Raw genomic sequence first — 18,630 nt, forward strand, 5'->3', positions numbered from 1 at the left:
CTCTTATCGTGGAAGTGCATATTAATCGAAAAATGTGTTTAGCTAAACACTAATCCTATTCTCAAATACCTTTTTGTTAACATTCAACAAATCGCTAGTGCCATTTCCATATATATGGCAACCCTAAATATAAATGCTAAAAGCCTATAAAAGATTATTTGATCCGTGTTCTGAAATAATGATACCAGTTTTAAATTGGAAAGATATAATAGGTAAAGGCATGTCGGCACTTGCAATGTACAAAGAGTTTGATGTTGCAAGGGGTCGATTAGTGTGCTAGGGTAGACAGGCGGTGTGGGCACCGGCGAAAGGGACTTTGATAGTGATAGTTTTCACAGATACATTTGATCGCTAAAATATTTTATTTTTTTATATTGAACCCTGTGTTACTATAAATCCTAGATTTTCATTCACAAATCTCTGCTTGATGATATGATCCTGTACATGGTAATTATGGTCCTTTTATCTCTTGGCGCATTTGAATTTATTTATATATCAATGTCTCATTAGCCCCCTTTTTTTTGTTTCTTCCATGGATATATATTAGTTTAGGTTTTGACAGCACAAAGATGACATTGGGGGAGGAACAGATGCACATGTTTCCTTAGTGGGGGTACCCTGCTGCACCTTGGATCTTCACTTTGGATGCCCCACTCTTAGACCACTATTGACATCATGCAATTTTTTCTTTACAAATTACAATACAAATGCAAACACATGCACACTCGCCCCGGTCCCTATGAATACACACATGCTAATGTTAATTATATGAGCACCTCCGAAAAACTGAGCCATCCGATCTTAAGATCAACATCATGCAACTTAACTACACATTACTATATATATATTCTTCTATTACTGAAAATCCTGCAGACAGATACTCTATTATATTTTCCCAAAGACATCAAAATAATTAAAATTTTGTGTTATAAAAAGCTAAGTGACTGTAAATAGGTTATGATGACATTATTAATGGGATACAATTAGTGACTGAGATGTTGGATTAGTTAGTGAGCTGTACATGTAGCATACACTGCTGATAGTGCACGAGGTACTACGTACTCCCAGATTTGACTGCCATCTCTTCAATTTTCCAAACCTCTTGCTATGTCAGCCAGCACCAATGACGTGCCTCCTTATAAACAATTTATTTCTCACTACCGTAAAAAAAAGGTACAATAATGTGGTAAGCCATTTTGCACTGGCGATCGTCCTCTCTTGTCATGCATACTCCTCACATAATAAGTGGTCAACTCTTGATGTTTTTAGAAAGAACATGTTGAGCATAATTCAATAACTTTAATACTCAATGGTACGGATATATTCGAAAAATGAGAATGTGAATGAATTAAACTAAAAAATTGAGGTCTTGCTTTGACACATGAAACCGGAACAAAAAAGAAAACAAACCATATGCTAAACAAGAGACATAAACAAATGATGGAGTTACAAATTCTCCATAGAAAAGAGTATGATGAACTTGAAAAAAAAAGAGAGAGTCTCAAAGAAAAGACCACTATTGACATCATGCAATTTTTTCTATAGGAGAGACTTCCTGTTCAATGGTGGGGAAAAATTCAGCGTAACCCTTAAATTCAAACATCACTTACAGCGGATCTTTGAAATTAGCATATTGCAAACACCCTCCTTCAAATGTACATGATCGACGACGACGATGAACACGTCGTGGAGTGGATCTTTGAAAGCTAAAGCGTGATTCGAAATTTAGCCACACCAACGTGAGCTAGGCAACAAAATCCTGGACATGGTGGCGAACTAGTCATGCATAAAGGGGCAAGAAAGTCTCCCATGCCATGAGTATGCATTGTCGGTGCACCAGCATGCGGGGCCGTGTGCCAACGCCTCTTATCTTTCAGGCAGGCAGCAGAGGTTTCATGTATACCCGTCACATAAACTTGTCTTGATCTCAAATCCTGGCCATCAGGACTAGCTTACAGATAAACCTCTTTAGTCAAATCATGCATGTAGAAACAAAAAGCCTCTTTATTAGGATTTCACAAACGTACTACTTATTGTACACACTGTACCATACATCCCTACTCGATCCCTAGATGGCCGGCCAGCTGCGGTCGTGCTATCGCATGTTGAATTGACCATGAACTTGAACTCACTAGCTCCCTGAATCTTCACTGACTACATGTTAAATCTTGTTAATTAGCTCATGTGATACTTTTGTATTGATATTAGTTGGTAAGGAAACACCAATTCTTCTAGATGTGACACACCCAGTCCACTTACAGCACATATAAATCCTGGTTCCCATGGGAGTTGATCAAGTCTTCTAGCTAAAGTACGTATAAAATACACCAAACAGGCATGTTATAAAACTCATTAAATCACCAGAATGGTAACTATGAATCATCACTCTCGAGTCACATTGTAACAAAAAAGTAAATAAAGATGGGGTGCACACTCTAAAATTCAACAGGAAAAAGGTCGGTATACCATTATATTTGGAGTATCAATTATGTGTATTATTCCTTGAAAGCGTCCACTTGACAAGGTCGCTCTGTGTTGAAGTAGGCCGGCGCCGTACGAGTGAGTCAAAGGTATACACTGACATGGTCTTAGATGATCCTGTTAATGTTGTCATTTCCTCAAGTTGGTTTGAATTCACGGCCAGACCTCCTATCTCGGCTGATTATGCACTATGCAGGTACGTTTAGTCCTCCAATTAAAGTCTGATCTGAAAAGCGTCACTTTATTTCAGAGGATTCTTTCTTCGAAAATTTCGTCCTGGGTATCTTTGGAGGTTTTATACGTCATGATTAAAGTTGACTCTGTCTCTGCAAAGGTCCTTAAACTATCCGAAAATTTATCGATAAGGTCATGTACTGGACTTGTTCAAGCTTTTTCATTTCAGGGATATTCCGAAGGCCCTGAAAAATCAATCAGTTCTACCAAAAAGAGCTAGCGTGTGTTGATTTCTCTGACTCAGATGAACAGTAGGCGACAACGAACTGACAAGCTATCCGAGCTGGAAGCAAAAGGCGCGTACCCAACGACACCCAGCGCCTGCATGATGCATGCATGCTAAGACCTAACCAAGCCCAAACGACACATTTGGGCCCCCGTCGAGGCCCATGAGTGGCTCAGCCTAGTGGGCCCATGGTTCCATTCATGGGGGCAATGCAGATGCAGGGTAAACCCTAGCTAGGCCTGCACAGTAGGTTTTAGGTTTTACCGGCCCCCTTCTTAGCCTTCAATGCCAAACAGTGTGCCCTCCTGCTGCAGCAGCTGTGCTAGCTGTTTGTTTCTCCATGGCCCTTGCTGTGGCTGCTCATCGTGTAGGAGTATGTAGACAACCTATACAAGCTTACAACGCATGGGGGAGTTAGCATAGCAGGCCTATATACCATAGATATCATATATGTAAATCTGTATATATGCATATATACATCAATGCATTGTGTGGTAGTAGACTACTACCTCGCAGTGTATTGCCGCAGCTTGGCAGTAGCAGGACGTACATGCAACGCGTCCTGTGTACTGCGAGGTAATGAAATGCAGCGTAATGGTGGCACAGTAACCTGGAACCGACAAGCAAGGTTCAAGGTATAATGGGAAGCAGGATGAACAGTGGGGAGCTTCAATGGGGAACAGCAGCGTGGTGGTGCAGGAAGGAAGGAAGGAAGAGGGTGGTGGGTACGGTTCGTTCAGCAGATTATGCTCCTCCGATCCTCTCCTCTCCCATCTGCCGATCGATGGAGCATGCATTGATGGGCTTGATTGGGACGGCTCGCCGGCTTCCGCTGTTCACCGACCCGTGCCATGCTGCAATTGCATATATGGCGTGGACGTGTGGAGCCCAGGCCAGCCATCTGGTCATCTCTCTCTCTCTCTCTCTCTCTCTCTCTCTCTCTCTCTCTCTCTCTCTCTCTCTCTCTCTCTCTCTCTCTCTCTCTCTCTGTGTGTGTGTGTGTGTGATCAGCGTGCGTGCGACAAAAGGGATATTTTTCTTTAATTTGTGGGACTAGACAAAGGGGTATTTTGTCCTACCTACGTGGTGCTTCTCAAATTCATAAAACAAATGTATTGCTACATGAATACTGCTGATGGGCGGATCATGTGTCTTCGCTCTTGAACATATATTGCTGTTTTTCTTTCTCCCTCCCTCCCTCCCTCTCTCTAGCAAAGCTCCATTTCAAGTAAGTCAATTGGGGATACGCGTCTAACAGTTTTTTATATGTTTATAATTTAAAAAAATATGCTAAACGTAAGATTGAAATCGCTAATTTTCACTTCTATATTATATAATTTAACATTTGAGTCATATACTTTCCATATAAATTTTAATCGTGTCAATCTTGTAGAAGTCTTAAAGTATACAATGATTTTGATATTTTCCAACAGTATAAGTTTTATAAGTAGCCTATAGTTCTAGTAGTCTTAAGTATTTTCCTGGAGTAGTAGGTGGCAATTTTTAAGCACATTTCTTAGTTCTTTCAATAGTTTTAACAAATTACTCCAATATATTATATTCATAGTTCTATAAAGGGGATTGAGGGTGCAAAACACTTCTCCAACAGATTGGGAAAACAATCTCATTTTCCTTTATTTTTTCTTAACTGAGAAAAACTACCTCCCCTCCCATTTAGAAACTGGATTCTACCCCTCCCCCTTAGTGATTTTCATACCTCTCCCTTCTTTCCCCGTGTGCGCTCCTCTCATGCGTGCGCGATTGTGCCGCCAGATCGAGTCGTGTTGCCTCGATTCGGCCATCCTACCAACCGCACCTACTGGAATCAGGCTACCACGGGCACGCGACCTTCCCCGCCCACGGCGGCACACCTAGCCACAAGCTCCCCCACCGCCATTTTAATTTGTTGCTCCATTCCAATCATGGACGGTATTCACGCCCGGCTCATTGCGCCCCTCCGTTCAGCCACGTCACCCCCTCCTTCTCCACCCTATCTTGCTGCGCCATCATCCCACCACGACGGATGCTGCCTCGACTTGTCATGCCATCTGGCCGGATGACCGCGCTAGCTGTTGCCCCGACCAGCTGCACTGTAGTCCGCCGCGTGGTCATCCCACCATGCCAACTGCAACCCCAACCTGTTGCATCTTTCGAGCCCCTTCCTCAACCCCGCTGGCGCTGACACGAGCACAGGCGCCCCTACCATGGGCGAAAGCGGGGCCACCGTCCCTGCCATCGGCGCCACTACCACCACTGGCTCTATCAGGGGAGAAGAGGCAATGTAGAGGAAAAGGAGGGGAGAGGAATAAGATTGATTAGCCCATTACATGTAGGCCCCACTTGGTAGGGAGATGGATTGGAGAAAGGGAAATTCAATATGCTATAGCACCTCTCCCCATGTCTTTGAATTGTGAAAGTGGATTCGCTTGTAAGGTGATAAAAGGGATTTTGGAAAAATCAATATGTTGGAGTTGCTTTAACAAAATTATCCCTAAGGTCAGTCTCAATGCACAGTTTCATTGTACTGTTACCAAAACTGCAAATTTGGTAACTATGCTTGCTGGATTTGAGCGTCGTTGATGGCCATGTGCGAGATGGGCAACCGAACAGGGCCTAAAAAAAGCGGGCCCCCAAATTACTAAATGTCATTAGCATGGCCTTAATCATTGGGGGGAAAGTGATGCAGGGTTTGCTCTCCCGTGACGTGAGTCATGCGCCTGTTGCTCATTGGATCGAGTTCCTAGAGTCCTGAGTCCTGACCAGCCCGTACAGCCCTAATATAAATCGCCTTGGTCAGTGAGTGATACTCGATCGATTAATCAATGATGCAATTCAGCAATTATATATTTTCAGCGTCTGGTTAGCTTTGTGATCGGCTAATTGGCCGTACATCCTGTAGTTCATGCATCAAGCTGTTCTTCGGCAATGTCCTATTGACCAGTTGTGAACGTTTTTTATGATATAAATTGCTCCAAGATTTACAAGATTATTGCTCATTCAATTTTCAATAGCACTTGAAAATGATGTTTTGGAGAAGATTAATTATGAAGATATAATTGGAGATATCATCTCAAGAAATACTAGAAGGATGATACTTTATAGTAGAATATGAGGTCAATACTACGTTTACTTTTTTGTCCTTAATATTTAATATATTTTAAATATTGTATGAAATAATAAACACTTAACTTTTATAAAATTGTGTGAAAGTATGCCTAAGTATAAATATTTCTTAAAAAAATAGGACCCATTTTGCATTTCGCTCACGGCCCCCAAATTTCTGGTGACGACACTGCTGGGTTTCATGGGGATGAAACTCCTCCCTCATTCCATGAAACTCCATCCCCTCTCTCCTCGTAAAGATCTTGCCAAGTTAGCAAAATTGTTAATGTGGCATATAAATTAATACTGATGAAACTCTCTACGAAACTCCCACTGAGACTGGCCTAGCTAATATGTTACCTATAGATAGTAGATAATTAATACATAAGGTCATTTGAAAAGGTAAAATTGTTTGGAAAGTTAATGTATGCTACGTACACGAGAGCACGCGTGGACCATGCTTGGGATGCGTGTAATCAAGAAAAAACACACGTCTATATGCTGTTAGGGCACCACTACCGATTGATTTCCTGACATGTTCGCTTCAGCTTATTCAGTCAGCTTATCAGCCACCAAACAGTATTTTTCTCTCACAATAAATCAGCCGTTTCAGTTTTTCAGCTGGCTTATAAGCTGAAGCGAACAGCCGTCATGTTCCAGCAACAGCTACAGAGGGGGATGGATTTATGCATTGCGTGCCATCTGTATTGTACTATTCTGATGAAGTTGGGCATGCATGGAAGAAACTGAGCACTTATTCCTTTAATCATGTTCATCATCATCCATCTATGTCACTCTAAAAATGTACTCTCTCCGTCCTAAATTACTATTTATTTTAACTTTTCTAGATACATAACTTTTGTTATGTCTAGATGTGTATCAAAATTTATGTATTTAGAAAAGTCAATGAATATTAATTTGGGACGGAGCAGGTACTTTGCAACTCCAGGTATATATGTAGCTAGCATACGTGTACAATTCCATCGGGTGAGTATTATCCTCTCCCACACTTTCTCTAGAATTAAAAAAATGTGTACGATTGCCTCTGCCAACAAATATATTTGCACCAGCTGCCGATTGAATTAACCCTTCAATATATTTTTGTCCTTTTTAGAAGAAACATGACATGAAGAAGCACAGAACCATTCCTGACTTAACTCTGTGTGTGTCCTGCCTTATACAATGATATGCATATCCTTTTCCTTTTGAAATACATCTTACTATTACTAATTGAGACTCCTTTTAAAGTCTCCAGGTAAAGCCACCTAGAATCCTATGTGGACACTCTAGAAAAAAAAATCCTAAAAATTCTCACAAAAAAGCAAAACATCTTGCCATCAATCGGTAGATTCAAATCATCGTAGTCATTGGATCTATTATATTTTCTAAAAAATTACCCACCTATACCATTATAAAAATAGCCTAAAATAATCCCCTAAATCTATAGCTAAATTACCCACGTCTGCCATTATATAAAATAAACTGAAGTAACCTCATAATCTTCATCAAAATTAACCACTTATGCCATTATAAACAATATTTAAAATAACCCCCTAAATTTGCAACTAAATTTCCCACCACTAATACTTAAAAAATAATTTAAAGCAACCCTGAAGTTTAAATCTATATTACCCATATATAACATTATTAAAAATAACACAAGGTAACTCTACATTTGAATCCAAATCACCTTAATTAAAAATATACACCAATATATAATTCTAAATCATCTATTCCTTACACTATTGGTATATGATATAATAATTAAGGTATATATGCATGATCTGTGTCACCATTTATAAAGATATAGAGTAAGTGATGAGAATATAGATTTCTATGTTAAAATTATATTTTAAATTTAGGGTCCATTAAACAAATTCAAGCGCATACCCACGATGAAAAGTGAAAAGTTAAAGATTATAAATGTGGATGAAAACGTTATAGAGTAATTACAAACTAAAATCTCGCAATCGGATGAAGATAATAAGTATATATATATATATGTATATATATAAGAATTATGTTCGAATATTTAACAAATGAGAGGTAGCTCAGGTTAATAGTTATGTAGTAATGCGACCACATTTTTTCCATTGGAGACTCTGCATTAGTTCTCATGAGATATGCTAGAAAAAAAGATAAGTCCTAGAAATTTTCACATCAGAAATATCAAACAGCAATCCTGTAAACTCTAATAATCATAGTCATTGGTGTATTATATTTTCTAAAAAGTTACATACCACTATCATTATGAAAATAAAGCTTAAACCTATATATAAATTACTGAGCTTTGCCATTATAAAACATAATCTAAAGTAACTCCATAATCTTCATCCAATTTACTCATACATAGCATTATAAAGCATAACTTAAAATGCCGTTCTAAATTTGTATCTAAGTTACCCACGTACGTGGTTATTAAAAATAACATAAAGTAAATAACTAAATCTTAATATAATTATATTCATGTGCGTCATACAAAAATTTCCAAAAGTAAACTAATATGTGATTCCAACTTACCTATTTATGCCATTATTAATATATAAATACTAAGTTAAGGTATATATGCATGATGAGTGTCACCATGTAAACAATTTATATATGTATATGAGGAAATTATGAAAAATATTTATTTTTATGCTAAACACAATGTATGGAGGTGTGATACAAAATAAAAAGTGTCAATGTGGATGAAAAAGTGTATAGAGTAATTACTAATTAAGAATTAGTCATAACTGGATAAAGATAAGTACACATCTATATGAGTATTATGTTGTAGTATTGAAAAAATGAGTAGTAGGTATATAATTTTGATAATTAGTTAGGAGTTTAATTTCTAAATAATTTTTAAATACAATAGCTTTTAAAAATATTAGCCTGTGCAGGAGCACGGGTTGACGGGTTGATGGGATAGTACATATAGTTCACATACTATCATGTCCAGTGGCAGTTTTGTTGTTTTCTTCATGATACATATAAGTTGCGTGAATGGTAACTACATACATGTGTCAAGAATTGGATGGATGCAGTAATGAAACCACGGTCACATATGGGGTGAATGGAAGTGGAAGTCAATAACAAAATCTCTTCACAAGAACTTTGCATTTGTCTATGTCCTATATTTACCCACAAGTCTCTCTACTAGCGATCGTCAAGTTCACAGAGTAAGAACAAACTTAATGGATCTAGGAATGATGCAACTAAGGAAAGCTTAGAATCGAAGTGGAAGTGAAACAAAGCAAATAGATCAAAATTAAAGCTGAAAGTACTGATCATTGACAGAAAAACACTACTCCATGAAAGTTTCAAATTTGATGCTAAGAAGTTCCGAAATTACTGTATGCCGGAACTTTCAGTCTGAGAAACAAACTTCTAAAATAAGCTTCCAAATAAGGCTCGAACATCCGAAATGAAGCTTGGGTATGTAGTTATTCTTGCCAAGTCTGGATCGTGCTATCAAGAATAAGTAACAATAAATACTCACAAAACTTGAAAAAAATAAATGTAATTCAACATATATAATACATAGAAATTCATACCAACTCAAGTTCAGAAAATGTAAAACATGGATTATAGAATCTGGGCAGGATTGCTGTGGGCCAGATTGGTAGTGGTGATGCTCGAGGACATAGGCCGCCAGCACCCTCTGGCTGCCATATATTCCACACATCGAGTTGCTAGAGTATGATCTTGTTGAGCTCCACTTGGATGCTCTGCACCATGTGTATTTGCATTTGATCGGGTTCTTGTAGATCGATCGGTGCAAATAACCATGTATATACACACGGATGTGCACAACAACTTCTCACAAGTACATTGATTATTACCAATGCATGCCACTACGCTTGACGAGTAGTGCTTCTTCTCATCTTCGATCTGCACCATTTACTCTTATGTGGTAAAAACCATGCCGAAACCATTTAACACAGTATAGATAACTAGATTATTGAGCCGGTGTTGAAGTAGGGCCGGCACAATAACCATCCTTGCCGACCCTCAACTACAGTCGTCACACATATTCCACATCCGTGCCTTGCAAATGCTCGAGTAGCTCGTCGGCTATCGGCCTGGCACCGATGGGCCTTTGGTATCGGCATGCTTTTGACCGGCATGGGTGAGCTGACATGGATAAGGTGTTCTCTAGTAGTAACCGGTACATGGAGTCGGGTACTCGAGTATGAGGATCCAGTCGTTTCAGTGATGAATTGCTATTTAGTTAGTTTGTGATGGTGACAAACTAGTTAAGACATTTCTTGGTGATCAACTATTATTTTAAGTTCTTTTTTGGTAATGAACCCACCAAGCCAGGTTTGGGCTCCAATATTTGACCCGAAACCCAACCCAACTTGGAAAAAAATGACCCAACGCGTCCACTGGGTGAGGCCAACAAAATAAATGTTGTTTTTGTCCCAACCGACCTAATCAGTTCTAGTTGTTGGAGGGTGGAGACACACTCAGTGCTCAAATTATGATCCTATTCGCTTGTTGACTAGTTTTCCTTCTTTTATTGTCTTTTATTGGGTATAGTTATTGGTTTGTTGCATGTTTTATGCATTTGCTAGAATAAAAATATTCCTTCCTTAAGTTACTTTTTTTTGATAAAAAATTACTCTCCGATTGGTTATGGTTAAAGTGATTTAGAGACATGAAGCATTGATATTGTAGAGATATAAGGCATATGCAATCGTATTTTTTTAAAAAAGAATCGTTATTAATACATTTGTTTCTGTAACACAATAAAAACGCAGACCCTCACATCCACTCACGCACCCCCTTCGATAGACTGGGTCAACAAAATACATATTATGTTAAAATATATGCAATTGCTAAAAAAATGTGCAAATATATATTCACTTGTGCGATCTTCTACTGAAAGAACAATTATTTAATTTTGTTTTTACGATGCACATCTAACATAAATCCGCTCTAATATTTGTAAGTACAGTAGATATTTTAACATGAAAGTATGAATTTTCCCAAAAAAAATGTAAATAACGCATTTACCTAAAATGGGTGCAGCTACAACTACGTGTATATTTGCTTTTCTGTAGACAGTGACCCATGACATAAATTCTGCAGTTTAACTTTCCCGGGTCATCAACGTTGTACCTTTCTGTCGACGATTTCTTTTGGTTGCTGGGTCTATTTGCTCGGCTGCACCCTGCAGGTAGATCCGACCCCCATGCTAGATGAAACTACTCGCAGCTAGCTCTGATCTCTCCAGGATTTGTATGTCCATCAAAAGCGGTGACCATACTGCTTTGCCATGGATGGCTTTGCCTTGTGTGCTTTTATCCTTTCCGTTTTAGCCATGCTAGCTTTTCTCCTTGTTTATTTTGCTCTTTCGATACAAGTTACCTGGAGAGTTCGACACGGCCGGCGATCGATCCTGTAACCTGTATCAAAAGACTTGTGTGACACATGGCAAAGTGTTCTTCTTCTAACTGGTTGCTGCTACGTACTATACCCCCGTTGATCTTGTAACTGAATGCGTAGTCTTTTTCCCCGCCATCTGTCAATCAAGTACTGCGAATGATCATCATGCATGCCCCCCCCCCCCCTCCTTCCCTCTTTCACCTTTTATGTGGCCCGAATTCAATGACGATACTGTTCTCCGCGCTGATCGGCAACGGCAGATGTAGATGTCGATGTCGATGGATGTGAATTCAGAGAAGAGCCCTTGCAACAATGCAGAGGCAGCCTGCAGCTAGCGGCAGTCCTGATCAGCGTCACATTCACTGCAATGCAAGCAAGGCCCTCTGGCCGTACCAAGTGGTAGCTCGATCCTAGTATGTAGGTGTATGACCAATGGAAACTTGGAAAGGTCGATACCTTTCGTACTCAGCGATCTTGTTGGTGGATGATCGGTAGTCCCCCTTTGTGTGGATCATTCATGTTTATCACACATAAAAAATGTGAATCGAAGTTTCGATAATTCTATGGTGCTGAAGATTTGTACTTTGTGTTTTGTTTTAGTGTTTGACAGTAACATGATGGCTATAGGAACTTCATATACTCTTTGATCAATATTGTGTCACAGTATCGCCATGAAAAACATGCCATGGCGCAACGCACAACCACACCATGTTGTTGATCACCGGTTAGAGGCGCACGAATGAACATGGACGTCTCTACAGCGCAGTACAATAGTCCATGACTCGTCCCTTTTCAATATGAAGAAGCAACAGTATCCCCCAGAGCCCCACAGCACTGAATTTTGGGAATGTTGGGCGCAACAATTTCTGAACAACCAACATAAATCTGTGTACATATGTACAATCAAGATCGCCGATCGTAAGGCAGCGTTGTACGTGCTGCAACAACAACAGCGACACACAGGCCATGCTCAGAGGCCCAGCCGGTCCCTACTATAGCTTGTTCTTATTGCAAGTACGTGTTTGCTGCTACTGATCATCATGGAGAGAGAACCGTAACAAAAGGTAAAACAACGTAGTAACTTTTTCCTCTTTTTTACCGTCTTACCATCAAGATAATTAATTAAAGATGGTACGTGTATCTACCTGCAATCTCTATCTTACAAATAGTGTATATCTAGTTGTATCCTAAATCAAATAATTTTAAGTCTAGCCAAATTTCTACAAGGCACCAAATAAATATAATTCGGTATCACAAATTTTGATATCCTTTTGTACATAACTGGTCAAATTTAAAATAGTTTGACTTAGAGACAAAATTAGAAATGCGCTCCTTTTGGGATGAAGTGAGTAAGGACATGTTTGAATGCGCCCAACTAGAGTTATCGAGCTAAGCTCTAACTAAACTAAACAGGTTTAGCTAATTCCTAGCTGACAACTCTTAGCTAGAAACAGCTCTAGCGGTCTAGCCTAATCCAATAGTTGATCAACCGACTCTTTAACGCTGTACACGCCGTCGATGATATACAGTAATGGTCCTGCTGACTGCTGCAGATATGAATTCGTAGCTGCAATCGCAGTTGGTTCGGAGCTAGCAGGCCAGCAGCAGCAGCTAGCGAAACGTGCATATGCATCAGGGCATCGATGGGCGCGGGCCGGAGAGAATAGACGACAGCGATGTGATGCTTCTTCCAAGTTGGGTGTTGGAGAACGACGGGTGAGCCGTGGTCCTCCCATACAAAAAGAATCTCATGATCGAGCCCACTGTACAGCGTGTGCCGCAGCAGTAGCCCGAGCCCAGCACCCATGCTGTCTCGGTTTCATCTGGCTTCCCCCTCATCAATCGATCAGCCGCATGCACAGCATTCTGCAACGAAACGACGGGCTGTTTTTTAGGTTCAGCAGAAATTATTGTGATAGATGACCAAACAGTGGAGTACAGGTTTCACAGCAGTGAGAGTTGGCTGAAGAGTGACAGGCTGATGGGGGGCTCACCAATTCCACATCCAGAAGGATCCTAATTTTATAGTAGGATATAGAATTAGGTTTCATCTCTATTTTCAGTATGATTATTTGAGATGCTTATTGTCCAAATAAATTAGTTTAGGCTTTTCGGTGCAGTCGGTCGATACATGCTTCTCAGTATTTGAAGTGAAGTGAATTGCACCTCTTTTCCTATTATATGAGGCTGGTTTATGTGCAATTGGTTGATGCATGGAGCTAAATACAATATTCATACTTTGCACTCGTACCAGATAGGCGACATCTTGATCCACCCCTCACAACAACTTCAGCCACTCCACTAGCTCCTAGGTCATGATCTTGTTTCTCGCCATGAGGAATTTGGGGCCATCCCCAGATAATTGTTTTCCCGTCACGACCTTCCAAGGCTCCAAGGTACATACCACCTCCGCAGCCAACTGAGGTCCTCAACTTCTTTGTGCCTGCACATTCCTCCGTGACTCCATCTACATTCAACTTGTTTCGCCTATCTTGGGAACAAAAGTCGGCTGGAGTAGAAGCCTGAGTGAGCATCATATTGAGAATCGGTACTTATTTTGCAATTTCCATCTCTAAAATTGCTCAAGTCAACACATACTTCGTCTACATTCACATTATTTCGTATATCTTGTCAATGAATTATATATGACATGATAGTATCGCTAATTTAATTATTTCCCATCTCTAAAATTGCTTGAGATCTAAGTCAACACAGGCCCGCCAGCACAATGGTCAGTGAAATGCTGGCGGGTGCGAGATCCGCCAATCGTTTTTTACTGCCACCAGAATCGTTTTGTGGCGTACTGAAAATTGCTGAAGTCAACACATACTCCATCTGACATATACATTCACCTTATTTCACCTACCTTGTTAATTAATTATATACGATATGATAGAATCTGTATTTATTTCCCATCTCTAAAATTGCTCGAGATCAACAAAGTCATATCATCAGTAAGAAATATATAACCTGCTGCGACATGATCCAACTCATCGTCATGCACACATGCCACGAGTGCACCCATGCACCCGCCTGCAGGTACCTTGGACAGCAACCTGCAAAACCCATGCATCGATGGCATCGTCACCGCCGCTAGCTTCTAGCGGCTGTCCGGTTCCGCCCTGTCCGATTCGATCCCAGCCTTCTTTGCATCGATCAGCAGTTCACCACCGGTATCCCGTGCATCCATGCGCGCACGTACGATCCAGGACCGGCCACCTCGCCCACGGAGTCGGCGTCTGTAACAGCCTGAAAAATTAAACCTAAAAATCAATCGAATTCAGAGACTTAGAAATCTATTTTCAGAATCTAATTTCAAAATATTGCAAAACTATCGTTGAGTTCAATATCTTTTCCATCCATAATCCATCAAAAGCCTAATCTCTCCTTAGTTCAGTAATCTTAAGGATAATCAGCTTCCTTCTCTTTAACCTTTTTATTCTCCCTAAGCCATCACCGTCAACTTGCTAATCCTTTCCTTCACGCGTGCTCCTGCAAGCTTGTTATCCCCTTCCTATGTCCTTCAGCATGCACACACCAGAATACGCACAAAGTAGCACACAAACACAACAACAGCTCACACTGGCACAACGTGCAAAGCTCCACACGCCAGGGCCCCTTGCCGTGCTCTACTCAAGTGACAGCCCTGCCTCGCGAGGTAACCCGCACTGCTACCCGGCACCACGCCGTGCCGCCCCTCACTGCGACCCCACCTCAATCATGCCGCTGCTTGCCAGCCCTGCCGCCTTGTTGCACATGCCGTCAACACCGTCGTCTCAGCACCACCGCCGCAGCAAGCCGACGCCTGCTACCGCACCACCGCAGGCACGCACATCGCGTTGCTCCACCCACTCCCTGTCGTGCATTCACTTCACCTGCGCTGCCATCGCCTCAGCAAAACGGCCACGCACTCCGTCTGCTCGAGCACAGTGCACCACGCCCGCTCCACTCCATCGACGTCCACATGGATGGCCGCACGCAATAGCACCCTCCTCCGGCCTATAAAAGGCAACGCTGAGCTGCTCTCCTCCACCATCCCAAGCTCGCCGAGCCGCCCAGCTTCGCCGCTCACCTTCTCCCTCTCCAAGACGCCCCTGCCCAAGGTGAGCCTATGCCGAGCTTCCCCATCCACTCCTCTCTCTCCCTATGCCCTTGCATTTGAAAACGGCAGCCGGAATCGTCGTTCCTGCAGAGCTCCAGGGAGCTCTGGCCGCTGGCACGGCGGACAAGCTCGAGGAGCACGAGCTCCTATACTCCCATGTCTGTCTCACTTCCCACTCCGTTATTTCTTCCCAGACCCAAAACACTAATCAAACCTATAGCCGACCGTGTGAGCCCAAAACACCACCAGGCCATTCACGTGCAAATAAAGGCCCGTAAAGCACCCACCCTTTTATGTTAATCCATTTTCAAAATTTAATTAATACCTAATCTTTACACAACCATATCTCAGCCATCCAAATTTTGATTCACTTGATTTTTTCTAAATTCCTCTAAAATCATATTCTAGCTATTCTAGCTACCCTTCTCTCCATTTGAGGACATTTAATTTTTTTTGTGTTTGTGCTTGTTTGTGTTTGTTTGTCGTTGCGCCGTCGTTGCCATAGCCGATGGAGTGACCAAGGTGGAGAACAACTTTGAAGGTCAGTACCGCAAGCCGAAGCCGGAAGACCCGTACCACGAGCAGAAGCTTCCAGAAGGCTTTAAGGACGGCAAGTCCAACCTATTCCCTCTTGGTCATATATATCTTCGTTTTCAAACACGATCTATAGAAGCCTTTTTATACATTCCATCCAATTATATATATGCTCAGATTATTTTACTACTGATCTAGTTAAAATCCGATTGGATAGCCACTCCTTTATTTGATATATCTTGATAATACCTTGATGTCATAGGATTTATCGCTAGACATGATACGCTCTGTTTAGCCAATTGCCTTAGTATTAATACGCTTAGGAATCGGTTACTCAACCTCATTACTACTTATTTTACAACTGAAATGGTTTACAAAAGATACAATGTGTTGAGTGTGTTGGTGTGAGTATGGATTGATATTTCGGAAAAGTGATAAATAAACAACTTGGTGTGGGTGATTATTTTAGATGGTGCAGATCAGGGTTCCCTGTGTGGGAAGCCTTGGAGTATTGGCTCGTGCCTGTGTTGCTGAGTATGGAAGATATCCACCTTGTCTTGATTAAGGATCGAGTTGATGTGTCATCTTACCTAACCCAACTTATCGTACAACCACTCAACCTTTGTATGTGGCAAAGGCTTAGCATAAATCCCACTAGCTAGTCTAGTAGTCGTCCGTAGGTAGGTGCGCAATGGGAGGCCAAGGAGCAGGCGTAAGCAAGTACTGGATTAGTGGCCCGGTTGAAGACCTCGTAGGAAGGTCAGGAACCCCTTGGTTAGCTCTCTTGGATGACTAGGCAGGACTATGCTATGGTGGTCACATAGCTAACTATTTGGGAAAAATGGGCAAACCTTTTGGTGTAAATTGGATTTTGGAAATATCCGGCAAGCGTGCCGCGTGCTACCATGGATGGGGTGTCCAATAGTACTTAAAATTTGGATCCTTTGTGCAGGATCACCCCACTCTTTCATAACTACCGTAATATGAGAAGTATGTGTTTTGCAAAAACCGTTTTATAAAACTAAACCTTGCATATGTACAAAAGATTGCTTTCTGCAAAATAAATCTTAGCGTATTCCTTGAATTATCCTTATGCATATATTTTTATACCCCTTCCATAGGGTGGGGTTGGATTTGCCGAGTACGTATGTTCTCACCCTTATTTTGTTGATATAGAGGAAGGCCTGGACTACGTCGCCGGTGAAGCTTTCGAGTAGAAGGTCGCCTCTGCACCCAACTTGCCTATGGCGTTGGGCTCTTAAGGATGTTTCCGCTGTTGTGCAGTGCTGCGTGCTGCTTATGGACTTAGATGTCCATAGGTTGCATCTACAGCCTGTTTGTGTTGTATCTCTTTTGGGTCTATGTTACCGGACCGCTCCCTAGAGAGTTGTACGACTTTTGAACTATCTGTTGAATAAATGTGTGTACCAGCCTTCCTGAGATTGGTATTTGTATCACATTTAGTCCTTATACAAATGGGGGCGCTTCAGGTGGTATCAGAGCCGTAGTTGGCTGTAGGACATGACCCTTAGATTTTGGACCACATATTTTATTAGGAAAACTTCTTTACAAAACTTCTTAACCTCTCTTATCTATTGCAAAAAAGATTTACCTCCCTTTCCTCTCTCTCATATGGCCGAAGAAGGTTGGACTACTAGCCATTGCTTAGATGAGGAAGGTTTCCCCAAGCTATTGGATGCCACCATGGATAGGCTTGGAATTTATGGTCACCCGGAGTATTCAACCAAAGAATACGAGAAGTATGGCACGCCAAGGTGTGAGGTGATAGTTCACGTTGGAAGAAGCAGACTCCACCCTGACATTGAGCCTTGGCAAGTGACCGCCACAGGATTTAGGTGACCGGACGCCTACCAAGTTGTTATCCACAAAGCTTTAAGGTACCTATGCCAGATCTATGAGAGGCATGTTGCTCGGACCCTACTTAGGTTCTTTCCACCCATAAGGAGAAACCACCCGATATGGTTGTCCCGGATGAGGACCTTGGAAGGACGTGGACAACGTGAGGATGACCCTACAGTGGTATTCATGTCTGCATACCTACTCACCCTAGATGAGCTTTATGATAAGCAAGCCACCAAGTTAAGGTAGCAAATCCGCAGGGCAGAAGATGTAGAAACCATGGTCAGAAGCCTCCAAGTCCAGCTTGCAGAAGCAAAGGCCTAAGCCACTGCTGCAGAAAGTCATGAAGCAACTGCTGTTGAAGCCCTTAAACAAGCGGAAGATCATCACTCTCAAGAACTGAAGAAGGCCTACCTTATTGCTCATGCCAAGATAAGGACCCTCACCCTAGACGGTGATGATGAAGCCCCAATTATAGAAGGTGTTCCCGTTGCCCAAGGTTTACGCAAGCAAAAGTGCATAGAAGCCCCACTAGCACCGCCACCTATAGAAGATTCTCATGAAGCCCTTGTGCCAGAAGCTGTCGAAGAAGAAGAAGAAGAACTACTTCTGTTGACCCAGCCAAAACCAAAGAATGATGTGTGTTCTCTCCTTATCCCAATGGAGGAACCTTCCACTCAAGACGATGGATCTGCCTAATGCCAATCGACCACAA

General features: G+C 41.6%; 1 long non-coding RNA gene across 1 annotated transcript; it reads left to right on the plus strand.

The window, feature by feature from the left end:
- The first annotated feature begins 15,300 nt into the window (after nt 1-15,300).
- Nucleotides 15,301-17,512, plus strand: LOC140222516 (uncharacterized). Its single transcript, XR_011898070.1, has 3 exons — nt 15,301-15,522; nt 16,027-16,131; nt 17,232-17,512. It is a non-coding gene; the product is annotated as an uncharacterized lncRNA (long non-coding RNA).
- Nucleotides 17,513-18,630: the final 1,118 nt, after the last annotated feature.

The sequence above is a fragment of the Setaria viridis genome, chromosome 4 (genome assembly GCF_005286985.2).
Source record: "Setaria viridis chromosome 4, Setaria_viridis_v4.0, whole genome shotgun sequence".
Classification (NCBI taxonomy): Eukaryota; Viridiplantae; Streptophyta; class Magnoliopsida; order Poales; family Poaceae; genus Setaria; species Setaria viridis.